Source organism: Vicugna pacos, chromosome 24, assembly GCF_048564905.1.
Source record: "Vicugna pacos chromosome 24, VicPac4, whole genome shotgun sequence".
Classification (NCBI taxonomy): domain Eukaryota; kingdom Metazoa; phylum Chordata; class Mammalia; order Artiodactyla; family Camelidae; genus Vicugna; species Vicugna pacos.
This window is the reverse complement of record NC_133010.1, coordinates 7,568,568-7,591,349: the sequence shown is the minus strand read 5'-3', so window position 1 is coordinate 7,591,349 and position 22,782 is coordinate 7,568,568. Positions and strand designations below refer to the sequence as shown.

The 22,782-nt window shown below is 38.2% G+C and overlaps 1 long non-coding RNA gene across 1 annotated transcript; it reads right to left on the bottom strand.

The window, feature by feature from the left end:
- Positions 1–214: 214 nt before the first annotated feature.
- On the bottom strand, positions 215–18,298 carry LOC140688870 (uncharacterized). Its single transcript, XR_012063713.1, has 3 exons — positions 18,242–18,298; positions 4,931–5,008; positions 215–486 (listed from the first exon to the last, which is right to left on the bottom strand). It is a non-coding gene; the product is annotated as an uncharacterized lncRNA (long non-coding RNA).
- Positions 18,299–22,782: the final 4,484 nt, after the last annotated feature.

Sequence of the window (22,782 nt, the reverse complement as noted above, 5' to 3'; positions counted from 1 at the left end):
TTTGACATGGTATTGCGGTGCTTCGTAATCTTAATAAAACAATAACAAACATTCGCTGAGCTCTTACTCTGTGCCAGGAATTATGCTAAGTAATTTGCACATAATGGCTCTTTTAATTAAAAGGAAAAAGCTACATCAGACCATAAAATGATTATTTTATTACAAGCTTTATTACATTTTTTATTCTGTTAATAAATGTGCACTAGACATCAGTGACCCGTTTGTAGATAATATGAGATATGAATCAGAGAAACCATATTCACTAGGTAAATCAAAAGCCCTCTTGGCTCTAAGGAGGGTCATTTGTTGGGTGGATAAGTAATTGGCCTTCATTGGGTGCAATCCATCAACTCCTCTCAAAGAACTGGTTAATTGAGGGAAATGTCAATCAATGCATTTGTCAATCTTATGAACCCCGCCACACTTAAAGGCATTAAAATCGCATCAGAGTCTTGCTGTTTGCCTCTCTGTATCCATTTATCCACACTAAAAGGAAGGTATAAGATATTGCCATGAGAATCTATACAAAATGCTCAGATAAATCATATAATTAGAACAGTCAATGTTACGTTACTTAATAAAATGGTGTTTTTCTATATGGTTACAGAGAACACATGTGTCTTTACAAGCCTGTATTCATATACAAACTATACGATTGTACATATTTATTGTATGTTTTTACATACATATGGTTGTATATGTGCACATACATGCATATGTATATATATAAATATGATATCTATACATAAACACACATCTCTGTTATTTGATTGCATGCCTTAGGACACATTTTACTAAATGAATTTATATTATATTTGCATTAACATTTAAAATGTATGCATATGGAGTTTTCCTCAAAATACAACATAAAATTTGAAACAGTAATCAGTAAATTAAATGAATGAATAACTGGGATCTATTTCTCAGCAGAAGTGAGGTTCTTCCTGTGAGCAAAAGCAGGGGAAATCTTTATGGAAGATAACCTTAATTTTCAAAATGTCTAGCTGCCAACATGCGTTGGAAAATGAGGATGACCTTAATTTAGTGCGGTGAATGCTCATCAAAGCTCTCAGCCCAGGTGACTCAGTCATGCTGTCAAACATTGACAGAAATTGACACATTGTAACTGACTATACTTCACTTAAAAAAAGAAAAAGAGCCCCACAGGCAAGGTCATTTTCTGATGGCCGGCTCTTCTCATCTAGATGCCCCCTTTCTGTGAAGAAGTTGAGGGAAAATCAGAAATACACTCCCTGTGAGAAGATCAGCTTAGATAAAGTTTGCTTCTCAGGAACTGACTTTTCCAAGCCACCTCGATCCAGACAACTGGCATGTGGTGCATTTCGAAGATGGATTGTCAGCTGGGCCCCCACAGCTGTGAGATTCTGGCACACTCTCTCTCTCAAGCAGGCGAGCAGGAAGACAGATACTGTCATCTGGGGGGGGATGGATCACCCACAGAAGTTTAGAGGAGGAGAAGTGTCTATGTCCTTTGGCAAGCGCATCGAAATCAATCCCTCACGCACAGGCACAGAGAGGACAGAATCACCGCCTAGCCTGCCGTCACCTCGCCCAGCGTACTTTTAAACCACCCCCTCATTCATCCGTAAGTGGAAAACAAATCGTTTGAAATGAAGTTCTTTGGCCCCCGGTGCAGATGGTACCATGTTACCTCCATGAGAAAGAAACCCAAAACACCTGGATTTTTAAGTCCCAAATTTCCTCAAGAGCACCTTCCTGCTCTAGAAAGCCAAGATCTATTTTTCTTTTTTCCCTCGAGAAGTAGAGTTAATGTTTGCTTATGAATAAATGTTTGCTCCTTGCGCTACAGTAACTGTGCATCTTTCTTTATGTGCTTGAGCTGAGCAATGATGGACTGGTCGGGGGCCACTCTGACCAGCAGAGATACAGTTTTGTAGAAACGTGCATCCTCAGTCCTTTCTCTTTGTGTTTTCACTTCTTGAAGGCTTTTGGCTCTTTCTCTTTACCATAGTGCAAACACTACTATTCCATTCTCAACTCCTATTCTTGTAAGTCCACTGCCATAGCTAACTGAGCTATTTCTTCATCTCATTAGAAAGTTGCAGAAGAGAGAATCTGATTGGCTCAGGCCATCTAGTAGGCTAGCTTTCTCTCCGTCAGGTGTCCTCCTCTGGTCCAATCAGATGTGGCCAAGAAAGGACAGTCACAGGTTACGAAAGTGGCTATAGGAGTTGAAATGGGCAGTTTACAAAGAAATAATGTGAGTATTGGATAGGCATCCTTAATGTGTCATTGTCAGCTACTTCTTTCTCAAGCTAGGTCAGTAAGTAGCAGGTGAAACAAAAATTAAAATTTCAATCACTTATTCTCTAGATTAAGAACAAAATTATCATTATTTTATGTCCAATTGATTCATCCTTCATGTCACTGATTTAAAACTCTGACCACAGGGTTTAATTTTTCAGTTTACATACTTGTCAAAGTTCAGATAAATGGTGTTATATCCTTGTATGCCCACACCTTGTGTGGTGCCTGACACATAGAGTTTAATTAATGTTGGAATAAATGAGTTAATAAAATTCTTAAAAGAGTCTGTGTTTACAATTGGCTTTGAACCTATTGAAGCACGATATCCTAAAAACCTAGAAGAAAATTCTCTTCCAAAAGGCAACCAGTGAGCTGAACTTCAGTGGGGTATTTAATTGAATTTTCGACATGTTTATAAATAATTATGATTTGGGTCTGGGCAGTTGCCTGATATCAATCACACTTTGCAAGGGCAAGAATACATTGCTTCCTGTTATATTTAAACACATACTCCAGTGTTTTCAAGTGTTCAACTTGGCCAAAATATTGTAAGCAATATAATTAAAGTAGAAACTTCTTCTCGTTAATTGAGCCATTTTATTCCAAAACTGAAGCATTTATTCAGGACGAAGCTTTCATGCAAGGATAAAATGATGGCCAGAGGAGTTTGTTCTATAAGCATCTCTCTCCTTGGAAAGTCTGATGAGCAATGAAGAGAAGAATGTTTCCGCTTTGAGAAATAAGCAGGGCGTTAACGAGGCCGAGTTAAATGCCATGTCTTACGTGTCACTTCATATAAGAGTCTTTCTTCCTACGTGAAAGATAGATTCCAACTACTCAGGCTGGTGTGACTTGCCCTAATTTGGCCCTACTCTACATTTCCAACTTTCCGTTATCCCACATTCCATGCTCATTCAAGATTTGGGACATTGTCCATCACCCTGTTCCTCATCTTTCTCTGAACCTCCTCTTCAGATTTCAGAGCCCAGCTATGTGATCGTCTCATTCTCTCTTTGTTTATGTTTTCTTTTTTCTCGTTTTCCATTTCTAGGAGATGACTGAGTACCGTTAACTCAAGAAACCATAGAAGAGTGACTGGTCCACATCTCAGAGAATCTTTAGTCATGACAGCTAGGGGTATCAAATGACTTTTTTAGATGCCAACGTGGGTTATGATTGAACAGTGAGTGGCTTACGAGAAGAATTAGTTTTTTGAAAAGGACATGATCTGGAAAGGCAAGTATCCCTCTGCACATCCTCTTCCTGAATCACAACTATTTATTCCTTAGTGTTTACATCAGGTAAAGCTTTTAAATAATATTTGATGTAAACCAAAAGAATGCTTTAAAACAAGTGATCATTTCCCTTAAACTCATAACTTCTGTTTATAATCTCTTTGGCAAACGTAAAAATTAACACTGAGAGGAATTCTTGAAGGGTGGTCAATAAGATTCTTTTACAATAATTTTCCCTGCCTGAAGTGCCCCCTCTACGAGGCCCTTAGCTCAATTGTTTTGTTACTGTGCCTTGTTGAGTTTACTATTATTCATTTGCTTGGAATTACTTCTTCTCTTCTGTTCACCTGGACCGAATTCACCTAATCTGTCAAAGTCATATGTGCTTCCCGCATTTTCCATGAGCATGCTCCTGAATAATGAAATTGCTTCTTGATTCTCTGTAGTAATTTCGGGCTGTGCAAAGGTTTATTTGGAATCAGTGTTGCGGACTTTTAGAACTAGGATGCATGTTAGAGATTATCTAGTCTCATTTGTAATTTTGCAAAGAGAAAAATGAGACCCTCCTCCGTCCAGTTTCCCTCCTGTTCTGTGCCTGCTTTGTAAAGCTCAGTTTCATTAATGGGATAACTTAGCTTTAATTTAAAAAATGATTATTGACTTTATTTATGCTAAAATGCTTTTCTGTGAATTTGTTACTCTCTCTTTATGATATACATACATATGTCATACATATGTAAATTGTATATATCTATACATATATATGTATAAGATATACATTTAAATCTCTATGTGATATATATGCATATAAATATATTTTTCACATATATGCTTTGATATGAAACACTTCTACTGTTATAAGGATTTTCCCATTAATTTAGGGTTCCCATTAGGCTAGACAGCAATAAAAGTCTCACATCTGAAGAAATCCCTCAGACCCAGGGAAACTGGAATTGTTGATCACCCTACATCAAGTTATTCTGTCTTCTTTGCAAACAAAATTTTAATCTCTGTAAATATACAACTAAGGTATTCCATAACCTTTTATTTAACCATTCCTCTAATGCTAAGTATTCAGGTTGTTTCCAAGGGTCCAACATACCCAGATTTTTATGTTTCCCTGAATTGAACGTCTCTACACTAGATGGTATGGACAATCCAAGGGCAAACACGCACCCCTTAGACCTGAGCTGTCTAATGCAGTGGCCAGGAGACGTAGGTGCCTAGCGAGCTAGGCATTTTAACTTTGCTTTTTCCTCATTGAATCATGTCAGCAACAGCATGAAACAGCCAATGCTAAATTGATTCAAAGATGAGGAACTAAGCCTCAGATGACCAACAAGATCCAAATAGCATTTCCGCATTTGAACTCAATTTCTGCATGAATTCAAAAATGTATACTTTACCTCCTCTACTACAAGGCTTCACAGGATTATCATTTTGAAGTTCAGTCTTCAAGACAGACAGATCTCTCTCTGTTCTGGCTGTGAAAGAATTGGTAACAAGGTTAAATCCAGGTGATGGAAAGAAGCAATCGCACAGCGGGTGGGACTGTCTCCTCTAGCAAACAGGCAGCTCCATCAGCAGAAAGAAGCAGAGGCAACGACCTCCAATGGGTGGTGATATCTTGTCAGCCCCCGACTTTCCCATCCTGCTGCCTAAACTGATGGATGCCCTTCTCATCTCAACTAGTGGGAATTGAGCAAAAAGTCTTCTCTAGTCCGCTCTAAGACGTCACAACATTCAGGTACTTTCCCACCACGTCGGCTCAATTATTTTGATTCAGTTTTATCCTTGTTTATTTGCATGTCTTTCTATTCTAAGAATAGAGGTTTTGACATTCTGCTTGATTTTTACAAACCCCCTGAACAAAGACATTTATTATACTCATAACGAGAACCTACAGCATCATCATTAGTTTGACTTTGGACATTATTTAGCATTTAGATTTCACCTTTATTGAACCTCTTAGATGTTCACACTTAATCTAATCAAACAGAACTCACAAAATTTGCACTTCAGCTGGCTACCTTTAAGGGGCCACATCTCTAACTAGATGAATTTCCCCCTTCATGGTCCTGCCCAATTTAACTTCAATGCCTTTCCTTCCCTGATCGTGTGGCTGAGATCTAATACTCCACACAGCCAAGCCTGAGAAGATAAGGCAGGGTCAAATGCGTTGGCTGGAAATATTGTGCTCAAAAGAGAAAGAAGGCTAACCAGCAGTTACCTAGGACCCCCCGATACAACACAGGAGATAGACTGCCCTTGGCAAAGCCACGGGCAATATTGGTAAACGTTTGTTTTTATGATTTTAGGTGAATTAATCTTAAATGCTTTCAAATGAGAATTCCTCAACAGTCTAATAGTGTTTTGTTTGTTTCTTTGTTTGTTTCTCCTTTGCATGTTTAGGTGAAGACTTCAGCCGAGAGACATGCAATAATATCCTTGTGAATGTAATGAGTTTTTAGAGTACAGATTTAATTATATTCGACTTTGTGGGGGTAACACTGTCTCCAAGAGGAGTACATGTGGCATTCCATAGACATCTCAAGGCTGCTTCTTGCTTTATATTAGCCCATTCAATTTCCCTTTCCTTTGGATATTTCAGTTATTAGAGTTCTTTAGAGAAACAGAATTGGATGGATAGATAGATAGATAGATAGATAGATAGATAGATAGACAGACAGACAGATAGAGAGATAGGTAGAGAGATAGAGAGGGAGAGAGATAGAGAGGGAGAGAGATAGATAGGTGGATAGATAGATAGATAGATAGATAGATAGAAGAGAAGATTTACTGTGGGAATTGGCTCACTCAAATATGGAGGCTGGGAAGCCCCATAATGTGCCCTCTGTAAACTGGAGAACCAGGAAAACCAATAGAGTGTAATTCAGTCTAAGTCCAAAGATCTGAAAACCAGGGAGCCAACGGTATAACTCTTAGCTGGGGACTGAAGGGCGGAGAATGTAAGTCCTATAGTCCAAAATCTCAAGAACCAGGGGCTCTGATGTCAGAGCAGGAAAAGAAGGCGGCCCACATCAACAGGAAAGAGAAAGTTTGCTTTCCGCCATTTTGTTCTACTTGGGACCTCAACATATTGGATTATGTTCCCCTCTGTTGGTGAGGGTCAGATTTTCTTTAATTCAGTCTACTGACCCTACCCTCTCAGACACATCTAGAGATGCTGGTATACCTACTCTGGGCATTCCTTAGCCCTTTCAAGTTGGCACAAATGTAACTATCACAGTTCCCCCCAAGCTGTTATTCCCCCAGTTTCTGACCACTGCGTCTCCTGACCTCCATATGCAACTTGCCTTTTCTTATATTCGTTGGGAAGCTTTTGGACTTCCTGCTTTGCCTTAACTCCCTTGACATAATAACACTCACACCCCACCCTCCCAAAGCTATGGGATTTTGGTAATCCAAGTTCATCCACCTTATCTCCCAGTTCTCTCCTTTTGTAATTCATAAATTGACGTGAAATAGAGCAAAGAAAGGCTAGAGGCAAAAGTACCTCCAGGACCTAGACCCTCTTCCCCCCCGTAGTTTGCACTTTCCATATAACTTGTTTGCCTGTATGTTTTCCCTCTTTGAGATAAAGATAGTTATAAACTTCTCAGGGTTGAACTTCTTTTCTTCATTCATCTGGGACAGTCTTCCTCCCCTGAACAAACAGATACTTTTTTTCTTTGGCTCTGTAAAATGAATTATTTGATCTGAGAGTCCATAATGAATTTTTCTCGGTCTTAATTAGATCATTAAACCAGGGGTTGAGATCATAACATGTCATACTAATGATATCTATTTAATCACAATGTCCATTTGTTTTCATTACAGCAAGTTTAGAAAGCAATTCCGAAGTGCTTTCCAGGGTGTTAATTGGTCTTTGAGGTTTTTCTCTCTCTTTTTTTTTTTTTTTTTGTTTTACATGGAGGTGAAGAACTCAATGGACAAGAAAAGAACGATTTTACTAGGTCACTCAATGGTTCTCCTTTTCTGTCTCTCATTATCCTCTGTTCTTCAATATTCATCACTCTTCTAAGAAATCTAGACAAGGTTTGACTATGATTTTTCAGCATGCTGGGTAATCCCGGGTCTCCATTTATTTACCCAAATGTAAAGGAGGTAGTAAAGAAAACAACTCCTAGCAAAAACAATAACAAAAACAAAAAACAAAACAAAACAAGAAACAAAAACCTTCTTAATGTCTTCTTTTAGAAATGGCAACAGGTAACAGCAGATGTCAGCTCTCCCAGCAGGAAAAAGGAGGAGCAGTAAGACATGACATGAGCATTAAAAGAGAGTGTCTCAAAGTTGGGTCCCAAACCAACACTGACAGCATCACCTGAAGACTTATTATGAAGTCTCACACCAGAACTGCTTAATCAGACACTCTGACGATGGTTCCAGGTGATTCTGAATGCAGGCTGGAGTTTGAGAATGCTTTAGAAAAATAGACTGTGAAGCACTCCCAGGTTACTTAAAGTGTTAATAGGCCTCACCAATATACATAGTGGTAGATAACTTCTCACATGGCTCCCAGTGCCAGTTCCTGGCATTCACACCCTTGTATAATCACCTCCCCTTGCCTATTGTCTGGACATTTGCTTAGAATAAAGCACATGTTTATCATTAGTGTACACAAGACACTGACTTTCATATTGCTAGTACTCTCTCTCTCTGGCTTTTCTCACTGGCCTGTCCTGATGGTAAGGGACTCAGAGCACCTTCTGAACCATAACAGCAAGGGACTGAAGCCCTCTGTCCAATAGTCTGGGAGGAAATGAATCCTGCCAACAGCCACGTGAGTGAGCTTACAAATTAGTCCTTCCCCAGCTGGCCTTCAGATGAATCTGTAGCCTCATCAGACCTTGAATATGACCTCATGATTGACCCTAAACCAGAGGACCTGGTTTAGATTCCTAACCCACAGAAACAACGAGATAATAAATGTGTGTGTTATTTTAAGCCGCTCAATTGTGAGACAATTTGTTACACACCAGTAACATACATACAGACACACAGATACACATGTCTTCTATGTATAATTTTTAAACTTTGTAACATCATTCAGCTTCATATGTATTTAATGAGCACATACTGCTTTGAACATTCAGCTCTTCAGTAGCTGTGGGACAAATATCAAGAAGTATTACCTACTCTTAAAGAGAGAACATTTCTTAAAAAATATGTTTCCTTGCATGGCAAGCCTAGGAGACAATGCTTGGAAATAAAAAGTAAAGCACTAGACCTAAAAAAGTTCAATCTCAGAAAGGAAATGACCCAAAATAAAAGATGTTATGTGAAAGAATAGCGTCTTCTATTTATCAATAAATAATCATATACTGAGCAATATGCATGAGCCAAGCATTTAATCATTGTGCCAGCCTTTTAAAATATGTACCGATAGTCCCATTTCCTAGATGAAAAAGCAGTAAGTTGCTTAGACCAGAAAAAGAACCTACCCCAGTTGCTATACAGCAGAGCCAGGTTTCAAATGCAGGATGTCAGACTCCGGAACTTGCACCCTTAACTGCTGCAACATTTTATCCCCATAATATGAAGATGGCATTCTTCTTGTTCCCAACGCTGCCCCAACATACACATATTCCTGGCCAATAACAGATGCTCGGTATGTTTTTAAGAATGAGTGAAAGACTGGGACTATTTTGAGATGTGCATAGAAAGCAAGCAAGGAGTAATTCTCCTCCCTTTGCTTATCTAAGCAGATTTTCATCTGCCCGCTTTTCACCTACTTTTTATGGGATTCCTCTTTGTTAGGAAGCAGTCCTATTTCCACACGACAGAAGCAGATCCGCAGCCCCAGGTTGTGACGCTTTGTTCCAAGTCAACATCCTCTAAATGTTGTCAACCCTTTATCAACATGGGTTTTGAACTCCGCAAGTCCACTTATCTGTGGATTTCTTTCACTGAATACATACTACAATACTACATGATCCTGGATCGCTTGAATCCCAAGGACCCAGAACCAGGGATACGGAGGGGCTGGAGGACCAACTATAAAGTCATATGGGGATTTTCCACTGGTAGAGGGTTGAGGCTCCATGTTCAACGGTCAACTGTGTCAGTTCATCCCTGTGGTTCTCAGGCATTGGTCTACATCTGAAGCACATGGTGAACTTGTTAAAACTGTGAACAGCTAGGCTCCATCCTTGCAGATCCTCACTCCACAATTCTGAAGCAGGATCTGGGATCTGGAATTCTTTTTCAGCCGAGCACTTGGGAGGTTGTTACGGACGCCAATGAAATTTTTTTTTTAATTTTACGTAAGGAAAATACTCTAACAGATCTATGCAGACAATTGCTTTAGCCCCAAGGCAGGTAACGATAAACAAATTAAATACATATTCAAATCAAGTTGAGGGAAGATTGTAGGCCCTCTTGTCACAATCAATGTTATACATACAGTTTTCAGGGCCGAGTTACAGTTTCTTAGTAATTGCTCACTGAGACATAAAAATACACCGAAGATTCATTTGAGAAAATAAGATGGTGAGATTGCGGGGAGAAAGTGTCCAGTTTCAATTAGGAGCTGACTATATTTGATATCACTCTCACTAATTGAAGAACACTGGTCTTTGTTACCTGGGTCAGGCAGAGATCAAGAGAACAGGCGGTTGAGAGCAACTTCATAAGCACCTGTTTAATATTTGGCTCTGCAATTTCCCTAAAGTTGATAAAAGTGGGGATATGGTCGTTACCTGAAGATTGTTTAGAGGGACCGAGCCTTGGCTCGTGAAAAAGGAGCTAATTAGAAAGTCACCTTTCCAATCTGGGAAGTGATAAAGTTTAAAGAATGTCAAGCAACGGGCTGACCTGATAAAACTGGTCTCTAGCCACTGTCCTCATCCCTCTTAACAACCAAAATTTTTCATTCACTTTTCCCAATTTAATTTTCCCCTGGCTCTGTTAGAACATACACGTTTGTTTTCTAGTCTCATCCTTTCTCCTTCTTTGTGATGAACTGGATACAACGCTGTCATAAATTCTTTCAGAATTAAAATAGATGACGTGTCTTGTTGGTCCTTAACCACGTGTAGATTTATCTTCTTCAAAGGCCCCCATAGATTATTTGCACGCAATTTGTCTTTATAGAGCTCATACGGTTTTGAACACAACAGTTGGCTAGCCAAGCACGCTACCTAAGACACATGCTGGAGAGAATGTTAGTGGTGGGGAAGGTGGCCACTTTTTAAGGCACAAAACTTGTCAAACTAATACAGTTACTGGGAAGATCAAAGTCTGGATTTTCGTGCATAATGAAAACTAGTGAAGAGATCTCTTTTTTAGCTTCAGTTACTACACAGGGAAACATTTTGGAAATGAGTGATTATGCAAATCTAGGGTATCAATATCTCAGCATGAGTTTGAAAATGAACTAAAGGCATGAGTGACAGACGAATAAATTGAAGATTTGCATCTTTTCTCACTAGAATTAATGGATATTTTAAAAATAAGCATTATACAATATATGATTTAAAGCAGCAAGTCATATATTTTTTCCTAAAGAATTAGAACGTATTACAGAGATGGTAACGTTATTCTGCTTTCATCAGCTCCTGAATACATTTTAAAAGTAATGACCATGTTTTATTAAAAATTTCTAGGATGTAAGCAAGGTAACCACTGAAAGAAAGAGCAAACTTTTTTTTTTTTTTTTTTTGCTTTTTAGTTGAAAATCATATGGGAAGCCCCATCGTGGGAAATTGGAAATAATAGATACAGGCATAAAGAAGAAAATCACCGTTACCAGGGTTACGTGCTCAGATAACAGCTTTTTCATCTGGCATCCCACCTCAAGTCTGAAGGTTGATGATCGTTACAAGAACATCCAAACATACATATATTTTTTTCACTTTATTTTCCCCTTTATTGCTCATTCAATTACTTCAGCAAATATTTATTGAGGATCCACCAATGGGGCTACATAAGAGAACAGAGAGTAAAAACTCTGCCCTCAAGGCACTTAAATTCTGGAGGATTAAAGGGAGTGAATTTTTATATAGATGAGGATGAAACATTTTCTTATAGATTCTCTTTCTTCCCCATCAGGTAGGCAAGCACTCAGAAGCAGAGCAACCAGCCTGGTGAAGGACAAAAGTGGCCACCAACCTAGTAGGTGAAGAAGACAACCCAAGAGACCTTGACATTGGTCAAGTTCGTGAATTCACACGAGAAAGGATCTATTTCTGGTAAGTGATGAGAAGAGAGTAGACTCATTCAAGTCCACTGAAAGAACTTTGTCGGGTGTGGAAGAGCTTAGATGGCTTTTGCATGGCTAGAGCTGTATAAATAAACCCACTTTTATGCGGGGGAAATTGTCTCATCAGCTGACAAAGAATCTTAAAATAGATTTAACTAGCAAGTCTTTTGTGGCACTGTGTTATGCGGTCTGGATTGAAACAACGAAGTGCTGTTAGGGATATAAGTCGAATTCAGAATGTGATCTCTGATAGAGAAATAAGGTACATTTACATTTGGGTTCGATGTAGAGGCATACTGATGGATCAACAATTTTGTGTGTGTAAGGAGCTGTTAAAAAGCCAATTGTGCCAGGTAGACAAGCCTCACATATTTTAGAAAAGGGGTTGCTGTGAACTTTGAAGGGCTAATAAAACCACAAGTGGGGAAAGGAAAAAAAAAATTCTTGGCTCTTGTTGATGAGAGGAGAAATACAAAACTCTGAGAGAATGAATGCATGTGTTAAACCCCTCCCTGTTGGAGGGAGAGAGAGAAAATGAATTTTTATTTTTAATTTGACATAAGTCAAATTTCTGACAGCTATGAATCCAGAGATAAAAGATTCTCTCTTAGGGATTCTCTCAGAGGTTGTGGGTCTGGAACCATTTTCCCAGTTTTCCTAATTTCATTTTTCCCTTTTTGGCCCTCATACGCAGGTCCCGATCATCACTGTCTTTACAAGGTCTTTATTTTACAGCTTTTATCTCGTCTGCCTAAATCCCTCCCTCATGCGCACAGGCATACGTTTCACGTTCCTCCATGGTGTGTTCAGGTAGGTCTGTGCGCATGTGTTTTTTTAAAAACAGAGCGTTACTTTGATTTTTCAATAAACATAAGTGGTATCATGCATCAAATCTCACGCTAATTTGTGCTTTAGTAATTGACACGGTATATTACCATCTACCCTTGAGCCTGTACATAACTGCATTTTAGGAGTTTCCAAACTTTTTTTTGTTCCGGAGACCCTTTGGCAGTCTAGACTCCCCAGAATGATCTTTTATGGAACCTTACGGACCATAATGTCTTTGATGTTTGTGGTCGCTATACCCATGCACGGTGGATTCCAAAATAAACCAACTATTCTGAAACACACTTATCAAAATACTAAAACAGCAAATGTGTGGCGTAGCAATATATGTGCTTACATATTAACACATTAAATAATACAATCCAGTAGCCACTTTCATACCTGCCATCATTCCATTACGGTGACTAGCATATGAAATGCTTCGAGATGTCCAAAACAAGTTTAATGTAATTTAAAAATAAATGTGACTTCTGTTAGCGACAAAGTCAAGATACCACTAACAGTACCGTGGTCTGTTGTCTCCATTCTTAATTAAATGAAATGCTAAATGCCAGTTACAGAGTTATGAATATGAAGACAAATTTTTCCCCCATATAAATACATCAGCTCTCTGAATCCTATTTGATTTCTTACTCAAGGTTGACAACGCCTGCTCTAGTTTCTTGATTCTTTTGCATTCATCACATTTTACCAGTTCATTCCCTTAGCGATGGGCACCTAGGTTGCTTCCGACTCCCTAATTCCACAAATAATGCTGCACTTTGTTTTTCATAGTTTCAATGTGGTTGAAGACTGAGTTACATAGTGATTGCTCTGTGTCTCACTCAGAGTGGAGGGAAAATTAAACAGGATGATATACAGTAATGTTCATTGAATTGCATTAACATGAGTAATTGTTTTATAGAATAAAAAGTGTTACATACAAGTAAGAAAATATCACTCCTTTTCCCCAGACATCAAGGTTTGGGCAGATTACCAATTTGAATTCTTCTGGGAAAACAGAAAAATTTAAAAAATAACCTTTTAATATAGCCACAATGCAATCTCTTTATTAAAGATTTATATTGTCTCTTAAATGCTACTGACTTGAAATTTGCATATGTTATTTACTATTTAGCTCTTGAAGACATGAAATCCCAAACTAGAAATATAATTCAGGCAACTGCTAAACATCGGTATGATGAAGCATTTTAGAATTGGCAATTGATATCTTGACCATGAGGACAAAGAGAGGAGACTCAGACCTCATACATGAAAACCACAAAATCCTAGCAGTTCAAAAGCAGTCGTGTGAGCATACCCTTGTTCTCAATATTGTGCTGATTTTTTTAGTACAATAAATATAACGTATTTTTTAAATTCTAATTCTTATCTCTGGAAACACACAGACATTTTCTTATGAATGAAATTAACAGTGGTTAACTTTAGAATAACACCAGAAAAGCGCAAGCTTTATACATCTAAGTTATATATCTCCAATTTAACTGGTTGCTTCAGAAAACAGTTATAAGAGTATTTTATGCACTACCATTAAAATATAATGGTAATGGAACTTGACAATTTTTATTTGGTGAAATTGAAACTTTCATTTTACCTCTTAAAAAACCCAAGATTAACAAATGGTGCGAGAATAATTGAATATCCATCAGCAAAATAACAACACGAATCCATACCTCACATCACACACAAAATATTAACTATGTGTTTTCAGAAACTACTGCTAAAAAATAAAAAAGCTACTCACAGCCTCAAAGATCATAATGTATAAATATAAATGTACGTATATCGATAATTCTTAAAACTCAATAGTAAGAAAACAACACAATTTTTTAAATGGGCAAAATATTTGAACCAATATTTTACCAGAGAACACATATTTCTGGCAGATAAGCACAGAAGAAAATGATTAACATCATTAGTCACTGGGGGAATGTAAATTAAAACCATGATGAGATATAGCTACACACCCATCAGAATGGCAAAAATATACAAAGCTGACTATTCCAAGTTTGGTGAGGATGTGGAGAAACTGGAGGTCTCGTACACAGCTGATGAAAATGTCAAATGCTGTATCCACTTTGAAAAACCCTCTGACAGATTCTTAAAAAGTTAAATATTTACCTACCACATGATCCAACCATTCCATCCTTAGATATTTAACTAAGAGAAAAGAAAGCATACATTCATAAAAATACTTGTCCATAAATAATCATAGAAGCTTTATTTGTAATAGCTCAAAACTGGAAAGAACTCAAATGTCTTTCAAAAGGTGAATGAATAAACACATTTTGGCATATCCATGTAATTCTAATCAGCAATAAAAATAAACAAACTCTTGATATACACAGCAGCTCAAACGTAACTTAGAATGAAAATGCTGAATGAAAGAAGCCAGGGGAAAAAAAAGAATAATGTGGTATTATGTTGCTATAAAACTCTAGAAAATGTAAATTAACCTGTAGTGGCAGGAAGCAAATACGCAGTTGGCTGCCTGGAAGGATGCTTTTCAAAGATCACTGATCTTTCCAGCCTGATTAAGAGCACAAACAAGAACAGATCCAGCCTACTTTGATGTAATTAATGCAATAAACCTCTCTCCCTCTCCTAGTCATCGTTCTAATCCATGCTTCTTCTATGATTCACAAAGTCAGGAAATCACATTATTTACATGAACAGTCTTAAGTATTTGTTAATGCCTCTGTCGGTGTCTTAGATGAGAGATGAGCAGATGCCTACCATTGAACCCCATGTCCTAAATGTCAGTGGAACCAAACAACTCCTGTTTGGAAATATGAGGACTTGCTCAACCTGAGTCTGTGTCTATATGCAAAATATGGCTTTCCCAAAGATAATAATCTTTCATTTCACCCTGTGTGGCATTTTAAGCACTTTCATATATATCAGTTGATCTGAACTTTCTCCTGTTGACTCTTGAGAGTGGCCTCTACGTACAGAAGCAGAAGATTTACTTCCTGAGTGTAGGAATTAAATCGTCCCATGTACCTCTCTCCATGGAGGGTATGGAATTAAGGCCCAGCCATGCCAATTCAGTGACAATGTCCTGTAGGATTTGATTTCCCAATATCAAATATGTTTTCTAAAACAAGTGCACATTCATTTCACATGGTTTACTCTCTTTTTCAGGGTTGGGTTCCTGTGATATTATAACAAGAAATATATATCCATATTTTTTTCTCCCTGGTTTCTGGCACAGAACTTCTAACATCCTTGTAAGGTTCTGAGCGCTAGGGGTGAGGGGAGCATGTGTTACTACAAATAATGAAGACTTTTCAGCCATACTTTGAGTTTATGTCAATAAGGTGACTTTTGGTGGGCCCCTAGATAAGATTTAGGATGAGGGCTGCTTGCGAGAGCAACCAACTATATGATTAGAGGATTGGAGTTTTCAGCGCTCCTCCTTGACCTCCTAGGAGCCGAGAGGGACTAAGGACCGAATTAATCATACCAATGGCCAAATGATCAACTCATTGTGACTGTGCAATGGAACCGCCACAAAAACTTTAAATAAAGAGGTTCTGAAAGCTTGCAGGTTGGTGAATGTATCCGTGTGCACCTCGAACTCCAAGGGGACAGAAGTTCTTGTGTTCAGGTCAGCTCTGGACCTCTTCCATTTGGACACCCAGTTGATATCCACAAGAACTGGACAATTACTTGCTGTGGAAAACCTGCACCTTTGGTGTCAAAAGTGTTGTGAATAGACAAATAATTTTCTGGTAATAACCTTTAAGGAATTTGAACCTCATCAAAATTGAGGTAGGAAAAGAGAGTAGTTAGGTACTTCTATTTTCCTCTGTACCTGCTCATCTCTTTGGGCAGACTATATGCCAGTTACCTCTCTCTTATCTCCTATTCATCCCCCAAGGTTCACTTTGGTTGGCATTTTATCTTAAATTCACTCTCTAAAGTCCGAGCTTCTATTAGGCGTCTTCCTCTAGACTCCTTTTTCACACTATTTTCATCCCTATCTTCTGTTTACCCTGACATTGCACTTGCTTCAGTACTCATTTATCTTCTCCACTGAACTCTAGGCAACTTGGAGGAGCTGGTAGGGATGCAGTATCTGCTAGTTAAATATTTAATAATTGTGACAGTAAAGATGCTTTGGGGTCCCGTGGCCAAGGACCAAGACTAGAGTTCAGACTGTATCCTTGTCCTCACTAGTTAATGATACTTATTTTGATAGCATTAATGAAAGAGAGAATATACAACTAACATGGTGACAAAATAATGCATCATTACCCAAGGATGGGAAGTAGAGTGTTCTCTGATGATCCATCAAAAAAAAAAAAAAGGAAAACAAAAAACAAAACAAAACAAGAGCAACTACCTCTCTTAGAAAGATTTTAGATGCAAATTGAGGAAAAGACTCAAGCTTTCAGATCTGTTGTAGTCTCATGATACTACTAAACATTTTGTCTAAATGGCTATTGTTCCATTGCAGGCACTGAATCGCTAAACTGAGCAATTTCTGACCTGATTTTCTGGAGTTTGGTGAGTCACACACACAGAGACTTAGAGGGTTTACTGGTGTGGGTCATTTGTAATGCACCGTGCTTGCGGCTTAAATTAGCACGACTTTTGCAGATCCCTTAATATGCATAATCTGACCCAATATTGAGATGGTCTTTAGAAAGAGAGAGAGTTAAGGGGAAAAATATATATGAAGTGATTTTAGAAGATTTCCCAAGTACTAGCCAACTAATTTGAAGGACCTCCACTGAATTCTGATCAGAACCTTTCCAAATCTCTCTGTCACACCTGAATTTGGCCATCTGGCTGCTTCATTTTACTATTTCCCAACTATGAGTCAACAATGGGGATGTCGGATTTGGGCTCAAAAATGATTTTACTCTTTAAAAAAGATAAAGATTTGAGAAAAAAGGAGCTGGCTGGATTGACATTTCCAATCAGGATCAAATACATGATTTTCTGCATGTAAGAAAATGAGGCTTTTATTCCATTCACATATAATATATTGATGATGAAAATAATATTTAATTAGAACCTATTCTGAATTAGGTAATAGAGAGGTATTAAGCAAGAGACGTGGTTATTACCCTTAAGACACTAAAATATGATTTGAAAGATGACATATGAGAAATAAGAATCCAAATCAGGGCCTCATATTTGTGCACAGCAGTACTATTGTGACACTCAACTTGAATACATTTCTAAGAAAGGAGAACTGAGGCTACTTTATGTTAAATTCTTACATATTTATTTCATCTAACAATTACAATAATGCTTTAAGTTTCTTATTATTTTAAGACCTTACTCTATTTTCAAATGAGGAAAAGAAAGTCACACATTTGAGCAAAGTTCCCTATTTTGGAAATTGCAATTAATTCAAAAGAGTTACACTCTAAGGTCACAATGTCAAATTGTCAAACCATGGAACTGTGTGTGAGATTGTCTAAAGAAGTGAGTGGTCCTCTGTGTAAAAGAAAAACGTTACTCCCCATGACCACACGTCATTTTTCCATTCCAAATAGCTCATTCTGTGAACTTTCTCTTTTTTGATCTATTATTCATTCTGTCTCTCTCAACTAAAAGTCCATCTAGTATCCCCCTTCCTCCCCATCTCCATCCTCTGACTCCCTCTCTTGCTTCCAGCCCAGCTTACCAACAACTCCTCCTTCTTATTGCGTCTGAGAATCCACCATGATGTCTTTCGTCTCGGAGCCGCCCTGGCACATTGCACTTACTTACCAGCCATTTATTCACAAGTGGCTATTAAGCATTGGCTACATGCCAGGCACTAATCTAGGAAGAGAGGACAGAACAATAAACAAAAGGAAAGTCCCTCTTCTCAAGCATCTTATATTCTAACGAGGTAGAGGAGAGTAAACAGATTCATACAATAATTAAGGCAGACGTATACGCTATGATAAAAAACCAAGCAAAGGTAGCGGGAACAGTTAGGTAGCAGCGTGTGACTTTGGGTGGGGCTGTCAGGGAAGAGCGCTCTGAGGAGTTGGGTTTGAGAGAAGTCAAAGCGAGCTTAGAGAGAGAAACACATTGAGAAATAATGACAGCAGAACAAGCAAAACCCGAACTTGTACTTACCTCTGTCTACGTGATGAGCCATCTCCAAATTTAATGAGTTCACATTTTAAATAGTCAGTTTTTTTTTTTTTTTAAGGGAGCTGTAATCTCAGCAAGGCTTTGTGACAGTGGCTCATCTGTGCTCCACCACTGTCAGTGCTGGCAACCTGATTGGGGCTGGAAATCTGTTTCTAAGGTGGCTCACTCTCATGGCTGACAAACAGGTCCCAGTTGTCAGTGGTACCTTTCAGCTGGGAGCCTTGATTCGCTTCTACATGTGCCTATTTGGGGCTTCCTCATACAGAGATGGCTGGGTTCCGGATTCAAGCACTGAGAGGGGGAAGGTAACCTTCCTGCCTCTTAAAAGCCAAGCCCATAGGCTGGCACAGGGTCACTTCTGCTGCATTCTTTCGGACAAGTAGCTACAGAAATGGCCCGGGTTTTAAGGGAGGTGATATCTGATCTTTTTTTTTTTTTTAAATCCACTTCAATTCATTTTTATATATTGTTATTTATCGTTTCTCATCAGAACGAGTTCCTACTCCTGGGCTTGTATCCAGAAGGAACCCTACTTCAGGATGACACCTGCACCCCAACGTTCATAGCAGCACTATTTACAATAGCCAAAACATGGAAACAGCCTAAATGTCCACCAACAGGTGACTGGATAAAGAAGAGGTGGTATAGTTATACAATGGAATACTACTCAGCCATAAAAATCGACAACATAATGCCATTTGTAGCAACATGGATGCTCCTGGAGAATGTCATTCTAAGTGAAGTAAGCCAGAAAGAGAAAGAAAAATACCACATGAGATCGCTCATATGTGGAATCTAAAAAACAAAAACAAAAACAAACAAGCAAACAAAAACAAAGCATAAATACAGGACAGAAATAGACTCACAGACAGAGAATACAGACTTGTGGTTGCCAGGGGGTTGGAGGGTGGGAAGGGATAGACTGGGATTTCAAAATTGTAGAATAGATAAACAAGATTACACTGTATAGCACAGGGAAATATACATAAAATGTTATGATAACTGACAGAGAAAAAAATGTGACAATGAGTGTGCATATGTCCATGAATGACTGAAAAATTGTGCTGAACACTGGAATTTGACACAACACTGTAAAATGATTATGAATCAATAAAAAATGTTAAAAGAAAAGAAAGAGTTCCCAAGCTAAACTGTAAATATCTTGAACATAGACACCGTCTTATATTCTGTATAAATGAGCACTGAAATAGTTTGGAAAAAGTACAAGAAACACTGGCTTAAATGAATACAATTATTATAAGGTCCAAAGGGATATATCCCTCAAACAAGACTGTATTGTTATGAACATTCTTAACAGTATTTATTCATATCTTCCCTTTTCACATATATATATATATAATATGTATATATTTATATTTCAGATTATGTTCCATTCTCTTTTTACAAGAAACTGAATGTAGTCCCGTGTGCTATATAGTAAGTAGGTCCCTGTTGTTTATCTATTTTATGTATAGCAGTGTTAATCCCAAACTCCTAATTTATCCTCCTTCCCCTTTCTCCTTTGGTAACCATAGGGGACTTTCTATGTCTGAGAGTCTATTTCTGGGTGGTAAATAAAATCAGTATCATCTTTTTTCAGATTCCACATAAGTGATATGGTATTTGTCTTTCTCTGACTTACTTCACTTAATATGATAATCTCTATATTCATATGTTTGTATTTCAGCTCCACTTTACGAACAACAATATGGGAGTGTAGCACCTGATGAGAAATTCACCAATTAAGAACAACATTAGGTTCCAGTTAAACACAAAGGCATAAATAGAGACTTAAAAAACGGAGATCGTGTTAGGACACATGCAAGGCACCATTTAACATTAGTTACAGTATGACAGTATCTCGAACAGAAATTAAGAGAATGTCCGCGGAGCCAGCAAGTTTCAGTCATGTGTCTGGGTGTCTTACAACAGCAGGAGGGGAGACCTAGATTTGCGGTGAGGTTGGAGGTGGTGAAATGGTGAGGCTAGCAGACCAAGCATGCTTTCATGTGATTCGCTTTCTGTGGAATTTAGGTTGATAAGAAAGAAACAAAAATAAGTACGAAAACCCCAACCAGAGATAAGGTACCATGAAGTACAGATTACTGGTTAGCTGGAGTGGGAAGAACTGGTAGGTATTAGACATGAAGTAAGGGAAATTATTTGCTATGGAAGACAGACAGTGTTTAAGGAACCAGGAATGAGGTCAAGGAAGACACATTTTGAAAGTGTTATTGCTTGCCTAGAGAATACCTATGTAGGTGATGTTGGGCAAAGAAAAAATAGATATTTTTCACAGGGAAATTGTAGTTATATAGTCACAAAGTATCTCTCCTGAATCTGTCTTTATTTCTATTTTAAGCGAAAGATTCCTAAACTACATGTTTTCTCAAAGTAGCCCTGTACTTGGATTCTTAAATAACTTCTAAGGCGCTTTGAGCTCTAAATGTGTGGTTGTGAGACTTGGATTCAAATCCTGATTATGATGCTTAACTTGCTTTGAGGTCCTGGGAAAAGATCCCTTAACTCATTCATGTATAATTTTTGATCTGAAGGTAGAAATTATAACAGAGTCCTATCTCACGGGATAAGAAACAGCTTGGTTAAACAATGCGACTCTTCTAGTAATTAGCACTTACCCTAGTCTTTCAAATGCATCTTCCCCAGCAAGTCACCTATATGTTAATTGTCTGAGGATGAAATTAAGGGCACCAAGTCAGAATTCCCAGGCTGGTCAGGGCTCTCCACGGGTTGAACCAACCCTACCTATGTAAACTACAATCTCAAATTAAATGTTCCATTGTCCGTAGGCATCTTGTGCATATGTGATGATGCACTTTAAAAATCTAAAATGTTTTACCATAAAATTTAATTCATCATAGGCAGTTGACAAATTTAAGATAGAAAAGTTCAGAGAGATCTTTATCACATCTTCCTATGTTTTACCAACTAAAGAACAAACAAAGCCAATAACATAAAAGAACAGAAGCTCAGAGGTACTGAGTTGCCCAAGGCCAAGTGTCTAGAATTTAAATCTTCTAATTCCAGGAACAGTGCTTTTTTCTATGACATCAAGCTGTTGATCCACATTTCCTGCTAGGATTGTATGTAAATCCTTTCAGATAAAATTTTAAAAGTAAAGGAAAATAAAATACATTATCGGACTAATTCCTTGTCTGACTTTTTATTTTAGAACAGTTTGTGACAAAATTAAGGTGGAAAGAGGTGGAACCTCAGGGGAATTTAATTCCTGAGAAGTGATCATCCAGATACTAAAGAAACCATCAACTAAAGATGTAAGTCCTACTACACTTATCAAATTCTGCTTTTTCAAAGCTGCTCCTGCTGGAAGCTCTCATTTCATCCTGGTGCATGTACAGGCAAAATGGTAGATTGCTTGAGTTTAAAAATAAATTCTCAATCATGTGAATGTTAATGGAGAGTCAGGGATACTTTTTATAATAACTCATTTCCCCCTGCGGACAGGTAACCTCGTTAATGCTGGCATTTCCAATCCCAATTATTGCATTTGTGTATTAAGTTTGATCTGTTTTAACACTTTCCCTGCACAGCTGCTGTTTTGAAAGTCTCTCCTAAAACAATGAAATGAAATAAAATAAAATAAAGCATCACACCTAGAAGTTATACTAAACATGATCTAATCTTTCTTCATTGTTATTTCTGTTTGTTTTAACACATGAAGATATTAAGGTGTGGAGAAGCTACCTGGCCACGCAAAGTCACCTGGCCAGATGGGGCAGAGCAGAGGTTGGAACTAAAAGCCAGGCTTCCAGGTCAAGCGCTGCAGTTTTCAAGACAGACTGGAACCGCTTACAGCTTGTCCCCCAGATGAATTCAGCTTAGAGTGCCCTTCTAGCCACTTTTACTCCAAAGAAATTCTATTCCACCTTTTCAATCAATAGTTAATATTTATGATTCTATGTCAGACAATGGAGTCAAACCAGTGGATCCCTGTTCCTAAGATGAGGGAGATGTCACTTTCCACGTCCTCCACGGAGATCCAAGAGCAGATTCCCTGGCTTCCTGACACACTCCTGTTCATGCAGCCACCTCCATTCA